Source organism: Dama dama, chromosome 15 (assembly GCF_033118175.1).
Source record: "Dama dama isolate Ldn47 chromosome 15, ASM3311817v1, whole genome shotgun sequence".
NCBI lineage: Eukaryota > Metazoa > Chordata > Mammalia > Artiodactyla > Cervidae > Dama > Dama dama.
Genome location: NC_083695.1, coordinates 91,268,403 through 91,286,333, shown reverse-complemented (window position 1 = coordinate 91,286,333; position 17,931 = coordinate 91,268,403). Strand labels below are relative to the sequence as shown.

Sequence of the window (17,931 nt, the reverse complement as noted above, 5' to 3'; positions counted from 1 at the left end):
GGTAGGATTTCCTTTACTATCTCCAACCCCCCCCCACCCCCACCCCCTCATTGGCTGTTTTGTTTCATTCAATCACAAACAAACCAAGGACATCCTGGGGGTACATTTCTTGGGAGAAAGCTTTGCAACTTCCAGGTTTAAAAAAAAAAAAGGACTTCAATAGTCAAGAGCTGAATATGAAAGGAGAAAAAGAAATGGATTGTTCGGAGAGAAAGTGTATAAAGACTAATGCACAGCGCATATTACATCCATTATGAATAAGCAATTTAACCAGTCAGAAAGATTCAAGAGGCCAGCAGCTGGGCTCATTCGAAAGCGAGTCTCCCCCACTGATCTCAAAGGACACAATTTAAAACTCCCTTGTGCAGTGTTTCTGGAAGTTCTAGGGAACAAGGGCAATCAGAACCACCTGGGTACTTGCTAAAAGTGTCCTTCCCAGACCTCCATAATAAGGATCGCCAATGCACAAGCCATGGGATGTGCATTCTTAAAAATAGCAGGAATCTCCCGGCTTGGGGAGGTGTTGTATCAGCTCCTTGAATGCTCACTACCAACTGGGAGGTTTGTATTTTACTTTCACTTAACAGATGCTAAACCCAAAGCTTGCAGATCAGAATTAAATCTGCGTCTGCAAAGGGACCTGGTGTGGGCTCTTACTGCTTAGCCTTTCGGCCACAGGAAAACGACTTAACCTCAAGACATTGCAATTGCCTCATCCATATCTTCAGGATCTGAAAATGAAACAATGCCTGGGAAGCACTTCTAGCACAATACTCTGATTATATGAGGTATGTAATAAATAATGCAGTAGTTAACAAACAACCTAATGATTATTAAAGAGGCCAAGTAACCAGCTCACCCCATTCAATAGTCGGGATTAATCAGTTTGTCCGACTAGGCAGAAAAGTCTTGGAAAGCAAGAGGCGTTTCGCATTGGTTTGGTTTCCCAAGTCCTCAACACAGCATTGCTAATGCTAACGGGGAGAATGAAAGTACAAAGGACAGACCGAGGGGTGAGTAGTAGGGCTGGATTGAAACTGGGGCTTGGACCCGGGCCTGGCTTCCAGGCCGAGGGTTGAGATGCCTTGGTGCTGAGGAGGGGTTCCTGGGGCCAGCGCTTCTGGCTTTTTTTTTTTTTTTAAATAAAAGGCCTGAACGTTGTTCAGGGGAGTTGACCTGGTTCTTAGGAACATGGCAGAAACCTAGGGGTGGGAGGGAAATAGGAGGAAAGCCACTTTCCTGTAAAAAGAGGTGGTGACGGCGTTTTTTCAAATGCTGGCTAAATGCCTCTTGGAATGACGCTTGGTCAGAACTTGGTGTGAGGTCACAGGACAGGTTTTTAGGCCTGGTTCTCCCCCTGGGCTGCATAGTGGAACCACCTGGGGCTTCAGGAACTTCTCAGCCTCCATCTTGGCTTCCCTGGTGGCTCAGATGGTAAAAAACCAAAAATCTGCCTGAAACGGGGGAGACCTGGGTTTGATCCCTGGGCGGGGAAGATCCCCTGGAGAAGGTAACAGCTACCCAGTCCAGTATTCTTTTTGCCTGGAGAATTCCCTGGACAGAGGAGTCTGGCCGGCTACAGTCCATGGGGTTGCAAAGAGTCGGACAAGCCTGTGCGACTAACACTTAACTTCAGGCTCCATCCATGGCTGGAGATGCTGAATAATCTGGGTGGGGGTGTTATTAACCCCTTAGTCCTTAGGCTTCTAATAGGTGGTCAACGTTAGGGATCTCGGTGGTCCCACAGGGGGTGGGCACCCATCTTGATGCCCCCCCAGCTCCTTTAGTCTGTGTAGCGCTCTCCTTGCTGGTCCCACGGTCTAGGAGAAGGCAAGTCCTGCTTTAATAAAGACTGATACTGTGTCTCTTTGAGGTCATGGGGGCAGAAGAGAAGGAGACCGCCACGAACTCAGACTGGAAGCAAGTCTCATTCATCTCACCGGTGTTTCCCAAACACCCAGTGCTCCCTGGCCCCCTGGCTGGAAAGCCTCATTTCAAGGGCGTTGGCGGGCACCCAGGAATCAGTATTTCTGACAGACAGACCCAGTCGTTTCTTACATCAGGAAAGTTTGGGAAACTGCTGTGCACCTTTTTTTTTTTTGGGGGGGGGGGGAGGTTCATGCCCTGGAAGAGAAACGTGATCCAATCTATGATGGTAAAACCTAAAGCAACGCCTCAAAAGCAGCATGCCCAGAAGTCGCGTGTCTTCAAGTCCAAATTCAATCTCAGGCAGGGGATATCCCCGTTTGGGAACTTAGGGGACCGGCCCGGCGGGGGAGCGGCCGACAGCCTTTCAGACCGGCTACCCGCGTTCCGCTGGTTCCCGGCGAGCCTGGAGCGAGCAAGCCGAGTCATCATTTCCAGCCTCAGACTGGAAAGCTGGACCGTGCCGCCGCGTGTGCTCTTGGCAGCCGGGCGCCCGGGGCCCCGCGGCCACATCACCCCGGGGCGGGGATGTGTGTGCGCTCCTGCGCCCGGCCGCCACCGAGCCACGTCTGTGCCGCCGCCGCCGCCGGGGCGAGCGGCCCAGGAGGCGCCCAGCCCCGAGCCGCCCCGGGGGTGGGCGAGCGCCGGCTCTGGGCGGGACCCTGGGCGGGGGTTGGGGGGGAACCCCGAGCGGTCTCTAGGACCCGCGGGACGCCGCCGGCGGGCGGGGGAGACGATAATTTGTTCCGTGGTCAGGAGAACGGTGACTGCGGGCCGTGGATCCATTTCACAGGCCTGCCTCCTCGCCCTAACGATCTTCCTCGTCCCGGGGCCAACTCGGACAGTTTGCTCATTAATTGCAACGGTCAAGGCTTGGCCCGTGCTAGCACAGCGCGCGCGCGCACACACGCGCGCACACACACACGCCAAGGGAAAACTTTCTTTAAAAAAAAAATGAAAGCCTAGACGAGCTCTTCCGCGGCCGGGGCGCTGCGCGAGGGGGTTCGGAGCTGCCTCCCCGCGGCAGGAAGTCCCCGCGGGTCGCGACGCCCGGCCCCTGCCCGGCGCCCGCGGGGGATGGTGCAGCGCCCGCCGCCCGGCCCGAGAGCTGCCGCTGCACCGAAGGCCGGCGACGATGGCCGCGCGCCCGCCGCCCGCGCCCCCCGCCCGCGCCCTCCTGCTCGCCCTGGCCGGGGCTCTGCTGGCGCCGCGCGCGGCCCGAGGTAAGTGGCCAAGCCCAGGCGGCGGCCCGCCCGCCAGCCCGCTGGGGACCGGTCCTCCCGGGGCTCCGCGCGCCCCACTGGGGCGGGGGGAACACTCAGGGGCGCATGGCGGCGCGCGGGGACTCAGCTGCGGAGCGCCGGGATTTAGGCACCCGGCTCGGACGGGACCCCCGCCGCTCACCCCTCGCCCACCGCCCAGGTGCCAGCTCCCGGCGGGAGGAGGGAGCCCCTGGCTCGGGGCCCCGAAGCCGCCTGCGCGGAGCCGGGGGGCACAGCCTCCGGGCCGCTCGCGCACCCTCCCCTCCCGGGGCTCATCTTCCAGAGTGTCTCTCCGCCTTGACAGTTACACGTGTCGCCCCGGAGGATGCGCGCGGGTCCTCTCACCCTGTCCCTGATGAAGCCTCCCCCGACCCCCATCTCTGACCCCGGGCCACCTCTCACTGAGGTTTCCAGCCCGCCCCTGCCTCCCCCTCGGATCCACTGCGCGGGGGACGCGCCGTCACCGCGCAGGTGAGCCACCCCCGTGCCCGCGGGTGTGCCCGCCGCGTCCCACGGCGCTCTCCACCTAAAAAAAAAAAAAAAAAAAAAAGGACTCTCCTGCTCACTTCTTTAATTTTCTTTCCCTCTTTTTTCGGACTCCGGATAGCTCCACCGTGGTCCGCGGCGGCCAAACCTGAGCAGAATCTTTCTGTCTCCCGCCGCTCCGTCACGTTCTCTGCCAACTAGTCGCTTAAATCAACTTTGTGTAAAGCGACAACTTAACTCCAAGTTAAGCTAAAGTGTGGCTATTATGGCCGTTTTATAAAGATCTAGGTTTCCCCCAATTGTCTGCCCTTAAAACCGGGCACCTGTGGATCTTTTTGCACGATGAGAACTCAAACAGCAGGTGCCTTTTTAAAAATTCGCAAGTTTCTGCGGGTCCCGGTCCGTCCCCGCCACCGCCGTCTTTCTACCGCCGGAGGCGCTGTCGGCCTGGAGATGAAAGGCTTGCCTCATCTCCAGCTCCAAATTTCTATGGTTCTGTATCACAGGCATTGATTTTTCAGCAACTGGCCTCAATCAAGAACCGTTACCATCTTAGGGTACGTTTAGTTTTGCCATTGCCACGGCTACCCTCTACCCTCCCCCTCCACCGCATCTACTGTAACGTGGCTAAAACCCAGCTCGCATTAAAATCCACATGCCGGTGAAGACCAATTTGGAATTAATGATTAAATAAAAGGATTGCTCAAAGCAAGGAAGAAGCAATGAGAAAGCCGAGAAAAAATACTGCTGACTGTTGAGTTGAATAACTCTCTGACCTGCAAGTGAAAATAATAGTCATCCAAAGTGTTTTGAAAGACTTTTGTACAAATTGGTCCTTTTGAATATTTATTGAGAAAGAACTTTAAAAAAAAAAACTGAAACAATCTCAGAGTGTGCCTGAGGTGGTCTTGGCCTTGGCACACGCTCTGTACACATAAACAGAAGTCCACTGAACATGGACAATAAATGCTTTTTTTTTTTTTTAAAGAGGAAAATGTTTACTAAGTCAAGCTAATAATGGGAAATTATTTCATGGAGGAAGAACTTTTATTATTTTATGGCTGCAGCTTTGATTGAGAGAGTTTTTCCCTAGGATAGCTGTGACTCAGAATAGAAAACCAATTAAACCAAAACCTTTAGAATGGTCGTGGGGCTCCCCAGATGTCACTAGTGGTAAAGAACCCACCTGCCAATGCAGGAGACATAAGAGACACAGGTTCAATCCCTGGGGCAGGAAGGTCCCCTGGAGAAGGGAATGGCAACCTACTGCAGTATTCTTGTCTGGAGAATTCCATGGACAGAGGAGCCTGGCGGGCTACAGTTCATGGGGATGCAAAGAGTCGGCCACGATTGAGTGAGTAACACTTTCACTAGAAAACCAGTTAAGCTGAAACATTTAGAGTGATTACATGCTGAGATATCCCAGGATTCACTGCTTGTTTATCCTTGGGTTCTCACTATCAAGTCTTAAATTAGTCGGTGCACCAAATCAGAGCGTGGAGGTTGTTTAAAAACCCAAATGTGTAATGAGGCATCTCTTTGTGTTGGCAAGAGAGAGGGACGAATTACCACTTGGTGAAGATGGGGTATATTTGGGGGTTTATCTCTCTGTGTCTCCCAGAACCGTTCCCTTTTGGTCCCCTTTAATGGCATCTCAGTCCTTCTTGTTACTGTTGTTTAGTTGCTCTGTCATGTCCGACTCTTTCCAGACCCCATGGACTGTAGCTCTCCAGGCTCCTCTGTCCATGGGATTCTCCAGGCACGAATACCAGAGTGGGTTGCCGTTTCCTTCTCCAGGGGATCTTCCCGACCCAGGGATGGACCCCACATCTCCTGCAAGTCTCCTGCATTGCATGTGGATTCTTTATAGCTGAGCCACCGAGCAAGCCTTAACAGGTCCAAAACAGAACCCTAGATACTCTCCACCCCTTGCCCCTATCTTCCCAACTCAGTAATAAGGTTCCTTGCCTTTTCCAGATGCCATGCAAACACGTAGGTCATCCTGAGTCTGTGCCTGTCCCTCCATAAGCCACCAACCTCCAAAGTGTGTTTTCATCTACCCATGTTTCCCCGCCCCACCATTTCAAGAGGCCGTCCCCAGCTTTGGCTGCTGTTTCTCCCTTCCTTTGATGTCTTCTGTGGAGCCTCACATCCGAGTGGAGTTACCTCCTAACCCATCTGCTGGCTTCTCCTTCTGTCCCTGCTCGGCGTACTCTTCCCAGCACCACGGCCAAAGTCATCTATTTCAATCATGAGTTGGATCGTGCTGGTTTCCTGTTTAAAACTCTCCAGTGGCTTTCTACGGTTCTTAAGAAAATCCAAACCTCTGGATAACCTATCGCCTGTTTTCCTGTTATCTGCTTTCTCACCATCCCCCCTCCCTTGCTATCTCTACTCCAGCCCCACGGGCTTCTCTTCTTTCCAACTTCCCAACATAATATTGCCACCCTTTGAAAAAACAGCGTTCATGTTTGCACCGCGAACATGCTTATGGTGGTGCCACACAATGTTCTGTGATTTCCTTCCATCAGGGACCTGAGCCGTTGCTTTTGCTTGGTCTGCCTCACTTACATGTCGACCTTTGGTTTCTTCCTTAGCGCCTCGTGGCCTCATGATGGCTGCTGTACATTTTGGCATTATATCTGCATTCTGGGAGTGATAAGGCAGAAGCAGCAAAAAACAGAATCGCTAAATCTATTTTATTGGGAAGATAAGAATATTTCCAGAAGCCTTTGTCACAGATTTTTTCTTGGCTAGACTGTGACATATGCTCGCTGCATGGAAGATAGAAAAAATATTATTTTTAGTTGTACACATTGGTGTTTACATACATATATATATACACACATATACATATATATATATACACATATATATTTAGTCTGGGGAATCCCATGGACAGAGAAGCCTGGCAGGCTACTCTGTCCATGGGGTCCCAAAAGAGTTGGACACAACTTAGCGACTAAACAACAACAATACACACACACACATGCACACACCTGTGTGTGTCTTCCCAGGTGGCACAGTGATAAAAAATCCACCTGCCAAGGGAAGAGCCACTGGAGACTCTTGTTTGATCCCTGGGTCAGGAGGATCCCTTGGAGGAGGAAATGGCAACCCACTCCAGTGTTCTTGCCTGGGAAATCCTATGGACAGAGCAGCCTGGCGGGCTACAGTCCATGGAGTCAGACCAACTGCACAGCTGAGCAGACGCACACATATATATTAAAAGTGGTAATATATCTATATCACCTTTGTTAGTTTAGGAATAACATTCCAAGACTGAAGTCATATACCTCGATGTTTTGTAAGACATTTCTTCATTGTCTCTGTGCCCGTTGGGAAGTTGAGAGCTTGGTGATTGTTAATCCTCTATATGTAGCCTGTTTTCCTTCTCAAAGCTTTTGTCATCTTAATTCCCAGTATTTTTACATTTCACGATAATGTGCTTTAGCTAAATTCTTATCAGTAGTTATGCTGATACTTTCTGGTTGAAAATTCATGCTGTAAAATTCCAACATACTTGCTTCTATTATTTCTTCCTTACTGTTCTTATCATGCTTTTTTCTGAAACTGCTATTAGCTATATGTCCCAACTTCCTGAAAACATCCTCTAATTGTCTCCGCTACTTTTCATCTCCTTTACTTTGTTCAACTTTCTGGGAGAGTTTGTTTAATTTCACTTTTCAACCCCCCGCTACTCAAGTTATTTATTTCTGCTACTATGTATTTAATTTCCATGGAATGTTTCTTGTTCTATCGATTTTCTATTTTTTAAAAAATAAGATTCTGTCCTTTTTTTCTTTCATAACGGATGCAAGATTTATGTGAATTCTTAGCATATATTAATTTTTACTTTTTAAACCTTGTGTCACTGATTTTATTCTGTTAGTTCTCCACCCTCCTATCTGGTATAGTCTTTGACTTGCGTCACATGTCTATATTTTGGCGATCTGTTTATATTTAACAATGAGACACTAAAAAGTTGATTGAAACTTCTGTGTGCTTCAAAGATGAGCTTAGTAAATGGTTGGCCTACATTTTGTTGGGGGTACCTCCATACATCACGGACTATGTCTTTTTTCTTAGGTTGGTCAGTTTCTCCAAAAAAGAATTTTGCTACCACTCCTAGGTGGCTCAGTGGTAAACAATCAGCCTGCCAAGCAGGAGACGTGGGTTCAGCTTCTGGGTCGGGAAGATGCCCTGCAGAAGGAAACGGCAACCCACTCTAATGTTCCTGCCTGGGAAATCCCATTCACAGAAGAGCCTGGTAGGCTACCGTCCATAGGATTGCAAAGAGTCGGACATGACTTAGAGACTAAACTGCAAACAGCTGGGGAGCTAAGCCTGCCTAGCTACAGGGCCTGTGAGCTGAGCAGTGGGATGGGGTTAAGGCGGATGTCTCACCCATGAGTGTACTTTGTTTTTTTTTTTTCTTTTTAAAAATCCTTTTGCTTTTAGTTTGGCACTTTGCTACCACTTCCTCACTCTCAGCAGTGCCTGGGTCCTGGTATACAGAACTTCTCTGCTTCAGAGCCTCCAGAAAATACATCTCCTGTCTGATGAAATGGGAGAGGCAGTCACCTACGTGGTGCCTTTGCAAGGGACCTGCCGCTCTAACGTTGCCTTGGATGGTCTTTCAGCCTAGACGGTATTGCCCATTAGACGTGTCTGGCGCCTCCCATGCCCAAGTCTTTCCAAGATTCTTGGCACTTATCTCCCCTCCTAGACGGCTTCCCTCTTCTCCGGGCAGAAGGACTCCCACCTGTCTGCCCTCTGCGGTGGAGGTGATCACTGGCCTCCCCTCTCCTAAAGCCCTGTTGCTTCCTCCTGTGTGTTGCTGTTTTCTCTCCAACTCTGTTTTTTATTAAATTGTTTTTATGATGATTATTTGTTTTATAGGGTTTCAGGAGGGAGTGCAGATAAACACCTCGGAGTCTGCCCTGGGCATTTAAAAGTCGGCGCAGGCTTCTATTACCACACCCTGTGTACAGACGTGCTTCCCCCACCCCCCCACCCCAACTCAGTTGTCATTTGGTGCTTTCTAGCCCTTCCTTGTGGAAACAAAAATTACATTCATTTTTAAATGTTTCAAAACTTTCCTTTAAAAATCTATAAATACTCAAAGTCAACATGCACCTAATTAGATAGATGTTGCAGCTGTGGAAACTGTAAGTATATTTTTTCAGGAATGCAACTACATCATCTAAAGAAGCGAAGCACATTTCTTCCTGGTGTGGATGATGCCATAATGAACTCATTACAGTTGCAAAAAAAATTTTTGTTGTTGTTTTTGTATCATAGTACATTCCAGAGGCCTCTTTAAGCGGAATTGTTCCTGCAGTATCTGATTTATAAAGACAGGTGTGAGAAACACTTTCCCATGTTCCTTCTATACCATATGGGTAGCCCCTTGGCTGCGTGCCCACAGAAAGCTATATGAAACGGCTCTGTAGGATCCACAGTTCTTAATTATTAGCTCTCTGGGTTTGAGAAAGTGAAGTTGATATAATCTATACAGAATGTTTGGGGAGTAGTTTCTCTGCATTTGTAGTAGCTGTTTCTTTATGTGTGTTTGTTTAGTATGTTGTAAACCCTAAAGTTTTAATCCGCCTGCCAGTGCAGTGGCTGCAGGAGACACAGGTTCGATCCTTGGGTCGGGAAGATCCCCTGGAGGAGGAAATGGGAACCCACTCCAGGATTCTTGCCAGGATAATCCCATGCACAGAGGAGCCTGGCAGGCTACAGTCCATGGGGTCACAAAGAGTCAGACCCGACTGAGCATGCAGGCCAAGATGCCAAAGTTTTAATACCTGCCCACAGTTATTACTGAGTGCTCCGGTGCTGGGAGCTCTTGCAGGGTCTTTGCCTGCACTATCTCATTCAGTCCCTGGGGAGGCATCTTGCAGCTGGTGCTGTTACTGCCCTCACTGCACAGAGGAGGAAACCACAGTTTTGATGGCTGAGTGTCTGCCAAGGGCCATCCCCAGGCTCTCTCACGGTGGGGACCAGGTCTTAGCCTCACCGCTGTTCACGTTCTGTCATCTATATATTCTATCTTAAAAATAATTAAATGTCTTTAGCATTGAGCCTGTAGGTAGTTTACTTGGAAACAGAATGATAGTGTACTTTATAAACGCTGTCACTTGAAATGTGCACCGTGAAGATCATGCTTTTTGACAGGCTGCCGCTTCAGTCCTTATACTCACCCCAGCGTATTCTTCATCCCGCTTCCTTGGCTGTATTTAATGTCCAGTAAACATTGCCTCCAATTGATCGAGGAGATGGAGAAGCCGAATAATTTAGCATCATATTGACATTTTGTTTATCCTTTAAGCTTTTATGTCCTCCCAGGGCGACATTGGGCTGGGTGAGTTACAAGCTGGAATCAAGATTTCCAGGAGAAATTATCAGCAACCTCAGATATGCAGATGATACCAGTCTAATGGCAGAAAGTGAAGATGAACTAAAGAACCTCTTGATGAGGGTGAAAGGGGAGAGTAAAAAGCTGACTTAAAACTCAACATTAAAAAAAAACAAAACTAAGATCATGGCATCTGGTCCCACCACTTCATGGCAAATAGAAGGGGAAAATATGGAAGCAGTGACAAATTTCCTCTTCTTGGGCTCTAAATTAGAGCAGCCATGAAATTAGAAGACGCTTGCTTCTTGGAAGGAAAACTATGGCAAACCCAGACAGTGTATTGAAAAGCAGAGACATCACTTTGCAGACAAATGTCCATATAGTCAAAGCGATGGTCTTTCTAGTAGTCATATGTGGATGTGAGAGCTGGGCCATTAAGAAGGCAGAGTGCCAAAGAATTGATGCTTTCAAACTGTGATGCTGGAGAAGACTCTTGAGAGTTCCTTGGACAGCAAGGAGATCAAACCAGTCAATCCTAAAGGAAATCAACCTTAAATACTCATTGGAAGGACTAACGCTGAAACTGATGCTCCAATACTTTGGCCACCTGATGCAAAGAGCCAACTCACTGGAAAAGACCCTGATGCTGGGAAAGACTGAGGGCAGAAGGAGAAGAGGGAGACAGGGGATGAGATGGTTGGATGGCATCACCGATTCAGTGGACATGAACTTGGGCAAACTCCAGGGAGATGGTGAGAGACAGGGAAGCCTGGTGTGCTGCAGTCCCTGGGGTCACCCAGTCCATGCACCCTGGCGAGTGAACAACATCAAAGGTGACAATAAGAACTGAGTTTCTAGGCAACTGCTTAAAAAATTGGGCAGCCTCACTGGACCAACTCTGGACCTTCCGTCTGTCCTGGAAGCATTGCTCTCTCCAATCCCTTTAGATGAACCATTCTTAGAACTGTTTGTGATACACCCTGACATCCTCTCTTGGCAGGGCGTGGTAAATAACAGCCTGCAGTTTTACCAAAAGATTCCTTGTTTTGTGTTTTGCTGTACTTGTGGTTAAAACCAGGATAGGATGAAGCATTTCTCATGAGGCCTCTGTCATAAGAACCTGAATGTCATCGGAGAACCTGGGTTTGCTTTCTTCAATCCTGGGGGTTTTGGTGGTGCTCTTGAGAGGCTGTATCAGAACTTACAGTCTGTGTTACATCTTAAAATGCAGCTACACTCTGGTGGATGGACCACACATATGCCTGAAATAAGGCAAGCTGACCAGAATTTCTAAACTAAAATCATTTGTTCAACCCTTTTCAGTAAAATTTGAGATATGGTCATGAAAAAAGAATTTTGGCCCCATTACCCATTCTTTCATAAAACGTGAAATATCGTTAAGAGCTGAGAAAAGCATGTAGAATAAGTTACACACCCATACTCTTCCTGTCAAGCAGATTTTATTATGCTTCAGAATTTTTCACATTTAAAGATGTAAAATGTTAAAGATTATTTGTAACCATCCCCCATTCTCTCCAGCCATCCAGTTCTTTATCCTCTTTCTGAAAAGACAACCACTACTCTGAAATTTATATATATATATATATATATATATGTTTACATCAGGTGGTTCAGTGGTAAAGAATCTGCCTGCCAAGCAGGAGATGCAGGTTGGATCCCTGGGCTGGAAAGATCCCCTGGAGAAGAAAATAGCAGTCCACTCTAGTATTCTTGCCTGGAGAAACACATGGATAGACGAGCCTGGCGGGCTACAGTCCATGGGGTAGAAAAGGGTTGGACACGACTGAGTTACTAAGCAGCAGCAGCAGCAGCATCCTTAATAAATATTTGATATTATTTCTATATTAAATATTATATAAGTGCTACCCTACTGTATACAGCAGCCTCCAGCAACTCGCTTAAAAAAAAAAAAATCACTGTACTTTTGAAGACTTACTGATACATGTGCTTGCTTCATTCCTTTTAATTGAATGGTTAAACCATGAGTTGTACACCCCTATATGGATAAATACGTTTCCCCTGCTTTTTGATATTGCACTGGCCCAAGGATGCATGCGTGCTAAGTCGCTTCAGTCATGTCCAAGTCTTTGTGACTCTGTGGACTGTAGCCTGCCAGGCTTCTCTGTCCATGGGATTCTCCAAGCAAGAACACTGGAGTGGGTTGTGATGTTCCTCCTCCAGAGCGTCTTCCCAACCCAGAACTGAACCCTTGTCTCTTAGGTCTCTTGCCTTGGCAGGCCGGTTGTTTACTGCTCAGCCACCTGGGAAGCCTGGTCCAAGGATATTTATGCTTATCTCTTCACATGTAGGTGAATTCTAGAAAATCGACAACAGATGAATGGTTGAGTTGTAGAGTAAGCCAGTTTTCTACTTGGATCTATATTTCTACATTGCTTTCTAAACTTGTTGTACCAATTTATATATATTACCACATCAGTTTTCTTTGGGTTTATACTTTCCTGGTATGTCTTTGCCTATCTCTTCAGTTGCAAATTTTCCACGTCATTATATTTAACATCTGTCTATTTTAAACAATATATGCCTGGATTTTACAACTTTATGATTGCTGCCCTTAGCTCACGAGGTCTATTGCTTCGTGTGTATTGTGACCTTTGAACTCTTCTTCCACTTTGTTCTCTGTTTACTAAAAGTTTGCTGAATTTTGATATTTTTTCCACACCTTTTTTTTCTGTGTCCTATTATATTGCTGAGGGCTTCCCAAGTAGCACTAGTGGTAAAGAAGCCACTTGCCAATGGAGGAGACATAAGAGATGCGGGTTTGATCCCAGGGTTGGGAAGAGCCTCTGGAGAAGGGCATGGCAACCTACTTCAGTATTCTTGTCTGGAGAATCCCATGGACAGAGGATCCTGGTGGACTGTGGTCCATAGGCTTGCAGAGTCAGACAACTGGAGTGACTTAGCATGCATGCATGCATGATATTGCTCAAGGGTTATTTACACCTACTTCTTTCCAGCTCTAGTAATTTAGAGATTGCATATCTGTTTTCCACAATTTAGTAATAGTGTTAAACCTTTAATGTTGCACTTCAGGTAACAAAGTGTAAAGGTAGCTGGGGACTCTGGCTGCCTCCCAAACACCTCCACGAACTGAGAATGCTTCCATGTCTTTCATTGTCTCTCCTATTTATTCTTATTGTTGTCTAGTATTTTAGTCTACTCTGTAAAAATATTTATTTATTTGTTTGGCTCTGCTGGATCTTAGTTGCAGGACGTGTGATCGCCTTAGTTCATTTATGTATTTGCATTGGGTCTCATGTGGAATCTTAAACTGTGTCACACGAGCTCTCAGTTGAAGCATGCAATCTCTCAGTTGTGGCACATGGGATTTAGTTGCCTAAATCAGGGGGTGGAACCTGAGCTCCTTGTATTGGTAGCATGGAGTCTTAGCCACTGGACCACCAGGAAAGTCCCTAGTCTACCATTCCGAAGCACATCTCTCATCAAACAAATACAGTGGGGTGGTGGTAGGTGGACTTTGCTTTTGTTTTTAGTAGTGCAGACTTATTTTGATTTACCCAGTGTTCATTTCAGTTGCTCATTCTTGACTCTTTGTGACTCCATGGGCTGCAGCATGCCAGGCTTCTCTGTCCATCACCAACTCCTGGAGCTTGCTCAAACACGTGTCCATTGAGTCAGTGATGCCATCCAATCATCTCATCCCCTTCTCCTCCTGCCTTCTATCTTTCCCAGTATCAGGATTTTTCCAGTGAGTAAGTTCTTCACATCAGGTGGCCAAAGTATTGGAGTTTCAGCTTCAGTATCAGTCCTTCCAATGAATAGTCAGGGCTGATTTCCTTTAGGATGGACTGGTTTGATCTCCTTGCAGTCCAAGGGACTCTCCAGAGTCTTCTCCAACACCACAGTTCAACAGCATCAATTCTTTGGCGCTCGGCTTTCTTTATAGTCCAACTCTCACATCCATACATGACCACTGGAAAAACCATACCTTTGACTAGACAGACCTTTGTTGGCAGACTAATATCTCTGCTTTTCAATATGCTGTCTAGATTGGTCATAGCTTTTCTTACAAGGAGCAAGCGTCTGTTAATTTCATGGCTGCAGTCACCATCTGCAGTGATTTTGGAGCCCCCCCTCCCCGCCCCTGCCAAAAGTCTCTCACTGTTTCCATTGTTTCCTCATCTATTTGCCATGAAATGATGGGACCAGATGCCATGATCTCAGTTTTCTGAATGTTGAGTTTTAAGCCTACTTTTTCACTCTCTTCTTTCACTTTCATCAAGAGGTTTTTTAGTTCTTCTTCACTTTCTGCCATAAGTGTGGTGTCATCTGCATATCTGAGGTTAGTGATGTTTCTCCTGGCAGTCTTGATTCCAGCTTGTGCTTCATCCAGCCGCATTTTGCATGATGTACTTTGCATAGAAGTTAAATAAGCAAAGTGACAGTATACAGCTTTGATGTACTCATTTCCCAATTTGGAACCAGTCTGTTGTTCCATATCCAGTTCTAACTGTTGCTTCTTGACCTGCATTCAGATTTCTCAGGAGGCAGGTAAGGTGGTCTGGTATCCCCATCTCTTGAAGAATTTTCCACAATTTTTTGTGATCCACACAGTCAAGGGCTTTGGCATAGTCAATAAGGCAGAATTAGATGTTTTTCTGGAACTCTCTTACATTTCAATGATCCAACGGATGCTGGCAATTTGATTTCTGGTTCCGCTGCCTTTTCTAAATACAGTTTGAACATCTGGAAGTTCATGGTTCACATACTGTTGAAGCCTGGGTTGAAGAATTTTGAGCATTATTTTGCTAGCATGTGAGATGAGTGTAATTGTGCAGTAGTTTGAACATTTTTTGGCATTGCCTTTCTTTGGGATTGAATTGAAAACTGACCTTTTCCAGTCCTGTGGCCACTGCTGAGTTTGCCAAATTTGCTGGCATATTGAGTGCAGCACTTCCACAGCATCATCTTTTAGCATTTGAAATAACTCAGCTGGAATTCCATCACCTCCAGTAGATTTGTTCATAGTGATGCTTCATAAGCCCCACTTGCCTTCCCATTCCAGGATGTCTGGCTCTAGGTGAGTGATCACACCATTGTGGTTATCTGGGTCATGAAGATCTTTTTGTAGAGTTCTTCTGTGTATTCTTGCCACCTCTTCTTAATATCTTCTGCTTCTGTTAGGTCCATACCATTTCTGTCCTTTATTGTGCTCATTTTTGCATGAAATGTTCCCTTGGTATCTCTAATTTTCTTGAAGAGATCTCTTGTCTTTTCCATTTGATTGTTTTCCTCTATTTCTTTGCATTGATCATTGAGGAAGTCTTTCTCATCTCTCCTTGCTATTCTTTGGAACTCTCCATTCAGATGGGTATAGCTTTCATTTTCTCTTTTGCTTTTAGCGTCTCATCTTTTCTCAGCTGTTTTTAAGGCCTTGTCAAACAACTATTTTGCCTTTTTGCATTTCTTTTTCTTGAGAATGATCTTGTTTCCTGCCTCCTGTACAATGTCATGAACCTCCGTCCATAGTTCATCAGGCACTCTGTCTATCAAATCTAGTCCCTTAAATCTATTTGTCATTCCCACTGTATAATTGTAAGGGATTTCATTTACGTCATACCTGAATCATCTAGTAGTTTTCCCTACTTTCTTCAGTTTAAGTCTGAATTTGGCAATAAGGAGTTCATGATTTGAGCCACAGTCAGCTCCCGGTCTTGTTTTTGCTGACTGTATAGAGCTTCTCCATCTTTGGCCGCAAAGAATGTAATCAATCTGATTTCAGTATTGACCATCTGGTGATGTCCATGTGTAGAGTCTTCTCTTGTGTTGTTGGAAGAAGGAGTTTGCTATGACCACTGTGTTCTCTTGGCAAAACTCTATTAGCCTTTGCCCTGCTTCATTCTGTACTCCAAGGCCAAATTTGCCTGTTATTCCCGGTATCTCTTGACTTCCTACTTTTACATTCCAGTCCCCTGTGATGAAAAGGACATCTTTTTTGTGTGTTAGTTCTAGAAAGTCTTGTAGGTCTTCATAGAACCATTCAACTTCAGCTTCTTCAGCATTACTGGTTGGGGTATAGATTTGGATTATGTGATATTGAACGGTTTGCCTTGGAAACAAACAGATCATTCTGTCATTTTTGAGACTGCATCCAAGCATTACATTTCAGACTCTTTTGTTGACTATGAGGGCTACTCCATTTCTTCTAAGGGATTCCTGCCCACAGTAGTAGATATAATGGTCATCTGAGTTAAATTCACCCATTCCAGTCCATTTTAGATCACTGATTCCTAAAATGTCAATGTTCACTCTTGACATCTCCTGTTTGACCACTTCCAATTTGCCTTGATTCATGGATCTAACATTCCAGGTTCCTATGCAATATTGCTCTTTACAACATCAGACATTACTTCCATCATCAGTCACATCCACTGCTGGGCGTTGTTTTTGTTTTGGCTCTGTCTCTTCTTTCTTTCTGGAGTTATTTCTCCACCCTTCTCCAGGAGCATACTGGGCACCTACCAACCTGGGGAGTTCATCCAGTGTTACCAATGCCTTTTTTTTCCCATCATGTCTTCTTTCAAACCTCGTCTGCCTTCCGGATTCAGTTCACCTCTTATCAAAGTCGTGTTGCACTGAAGGGCTATGAATAGCAAATTCCCGTGTTTGTTTGCTGGGAAGTGCTTGTTTTCCCTTTTTCTTAGATGTTAGCTCATCTCTGTATAGACTCCTAGGTTGACAGCTCCTGCCCTTTGGCAGGTCTCACCCGGGCTGTGCTGGCCTCGGCTGTCACTCTTGACAAGTCTTTAGTTTCAAGATTGTTCTCTTGCACCAAGCTTGCCTTTTTCTCTGGTTGCTTTTCAGGGTATCCTTTGTTTGCTTGTGGTTTCATAGTTTTATTATCATATTTTAATAAATAGACTTACTTTATGTCTCTCCAGCCTTGCTGTGCTTCTTGAATCCTTTTTTTTTTTTTTTTAACTTTTTAATTTCGAGTAGAGTTGATTCATAATGTTGTGATTGTTTTAGGTGGACAGCAAAGGGACTCAGCCATACATCTACGTGTATCCATTCTCCCCCAAATCCCCCTCCCATCTAGGCTGCCACATAACGTTGAGCAGAGTTCCCTGACTGTGCCGCAGGAACTTGTTGGTTATCCATTTTAAATATAGCAGTGTGTACATAGCGATCCCAAACTCCCTAACTATCCCTTCCACCCATCCTTCCCCCATGGTTACCGTAAGTTCATTCTCTAAGTCTGGGAGTCTGTTTCCAGTTTGTAGATAAGCTCATTTCTATCATTTCTGTTTAGATTCCACATATAAAGCATGTTATATGATGTGTCTTATTCTCTGACTTACTTCATTCAGTATGACAGTCTCTAGGTCCAACCACATTGCTGCAAATGGCTTTATTTCATTCTTTTTAATGGTTGAGCAGTATTCCATTGTAATGTTTCTTGAATCTAATCAATTATACAAAGTTCTTAATCATTATCTTTTCTACTGCTATCTTGCCTCTATTTTCTCTTTTATCTTCTTTGGAAACTTTTTATATGTGATTGGATCTTACCATTCAGTCATACTGTTTTTAATTTCTCATTGTCTCTTCATCACTCTGGTTTACATGCTGGGTGATGTCTCCAAATCTAAATTCCACTTCATAATTCTCTGGAGCTATGTGTAGAGTGCTGTGTAAACTATACATAGACTTACGAGTTCCAATGCCTTTGATTTTTCATTGATAGAGGCTTGATTTTGTTCTTTTAAAAACCTGATAGATCTTTTAAAATCATGTCTGTTCACTGTCTCCCATTATGGTGTCTATGTTTTCTTCTATGTCTTTGTAACTTTGGGATGTGTATGTTATTATCCCTTTTGGATTATTCTATTT

At 45.8% G+C, this 17,931-nt stretch overlaps 1 protein-coding gene across 1 annotated transcript in view; it reads left to right on the top strand.

Annotated features, from left to right (window-relative positions):
- The first annotated feature begins 3,101 nt into the window (after nt 1-3,101).
- The window catches only part of ADAM12 (ADAM metallopeptidase domain 12), a 387,837-nt gene continuing 373,007 nt past the window's right edge, over nt 3,102-17,931 (top strand). The window contains exon 1 of the mRNA XM_061162904.1: nt 3,102-3,149. The gene's annotated coding sequence lies outside the window, so the exon portion shown is untranslated. The remainder of the gene's footprint in view (nt 3,150-17,931) is intronic.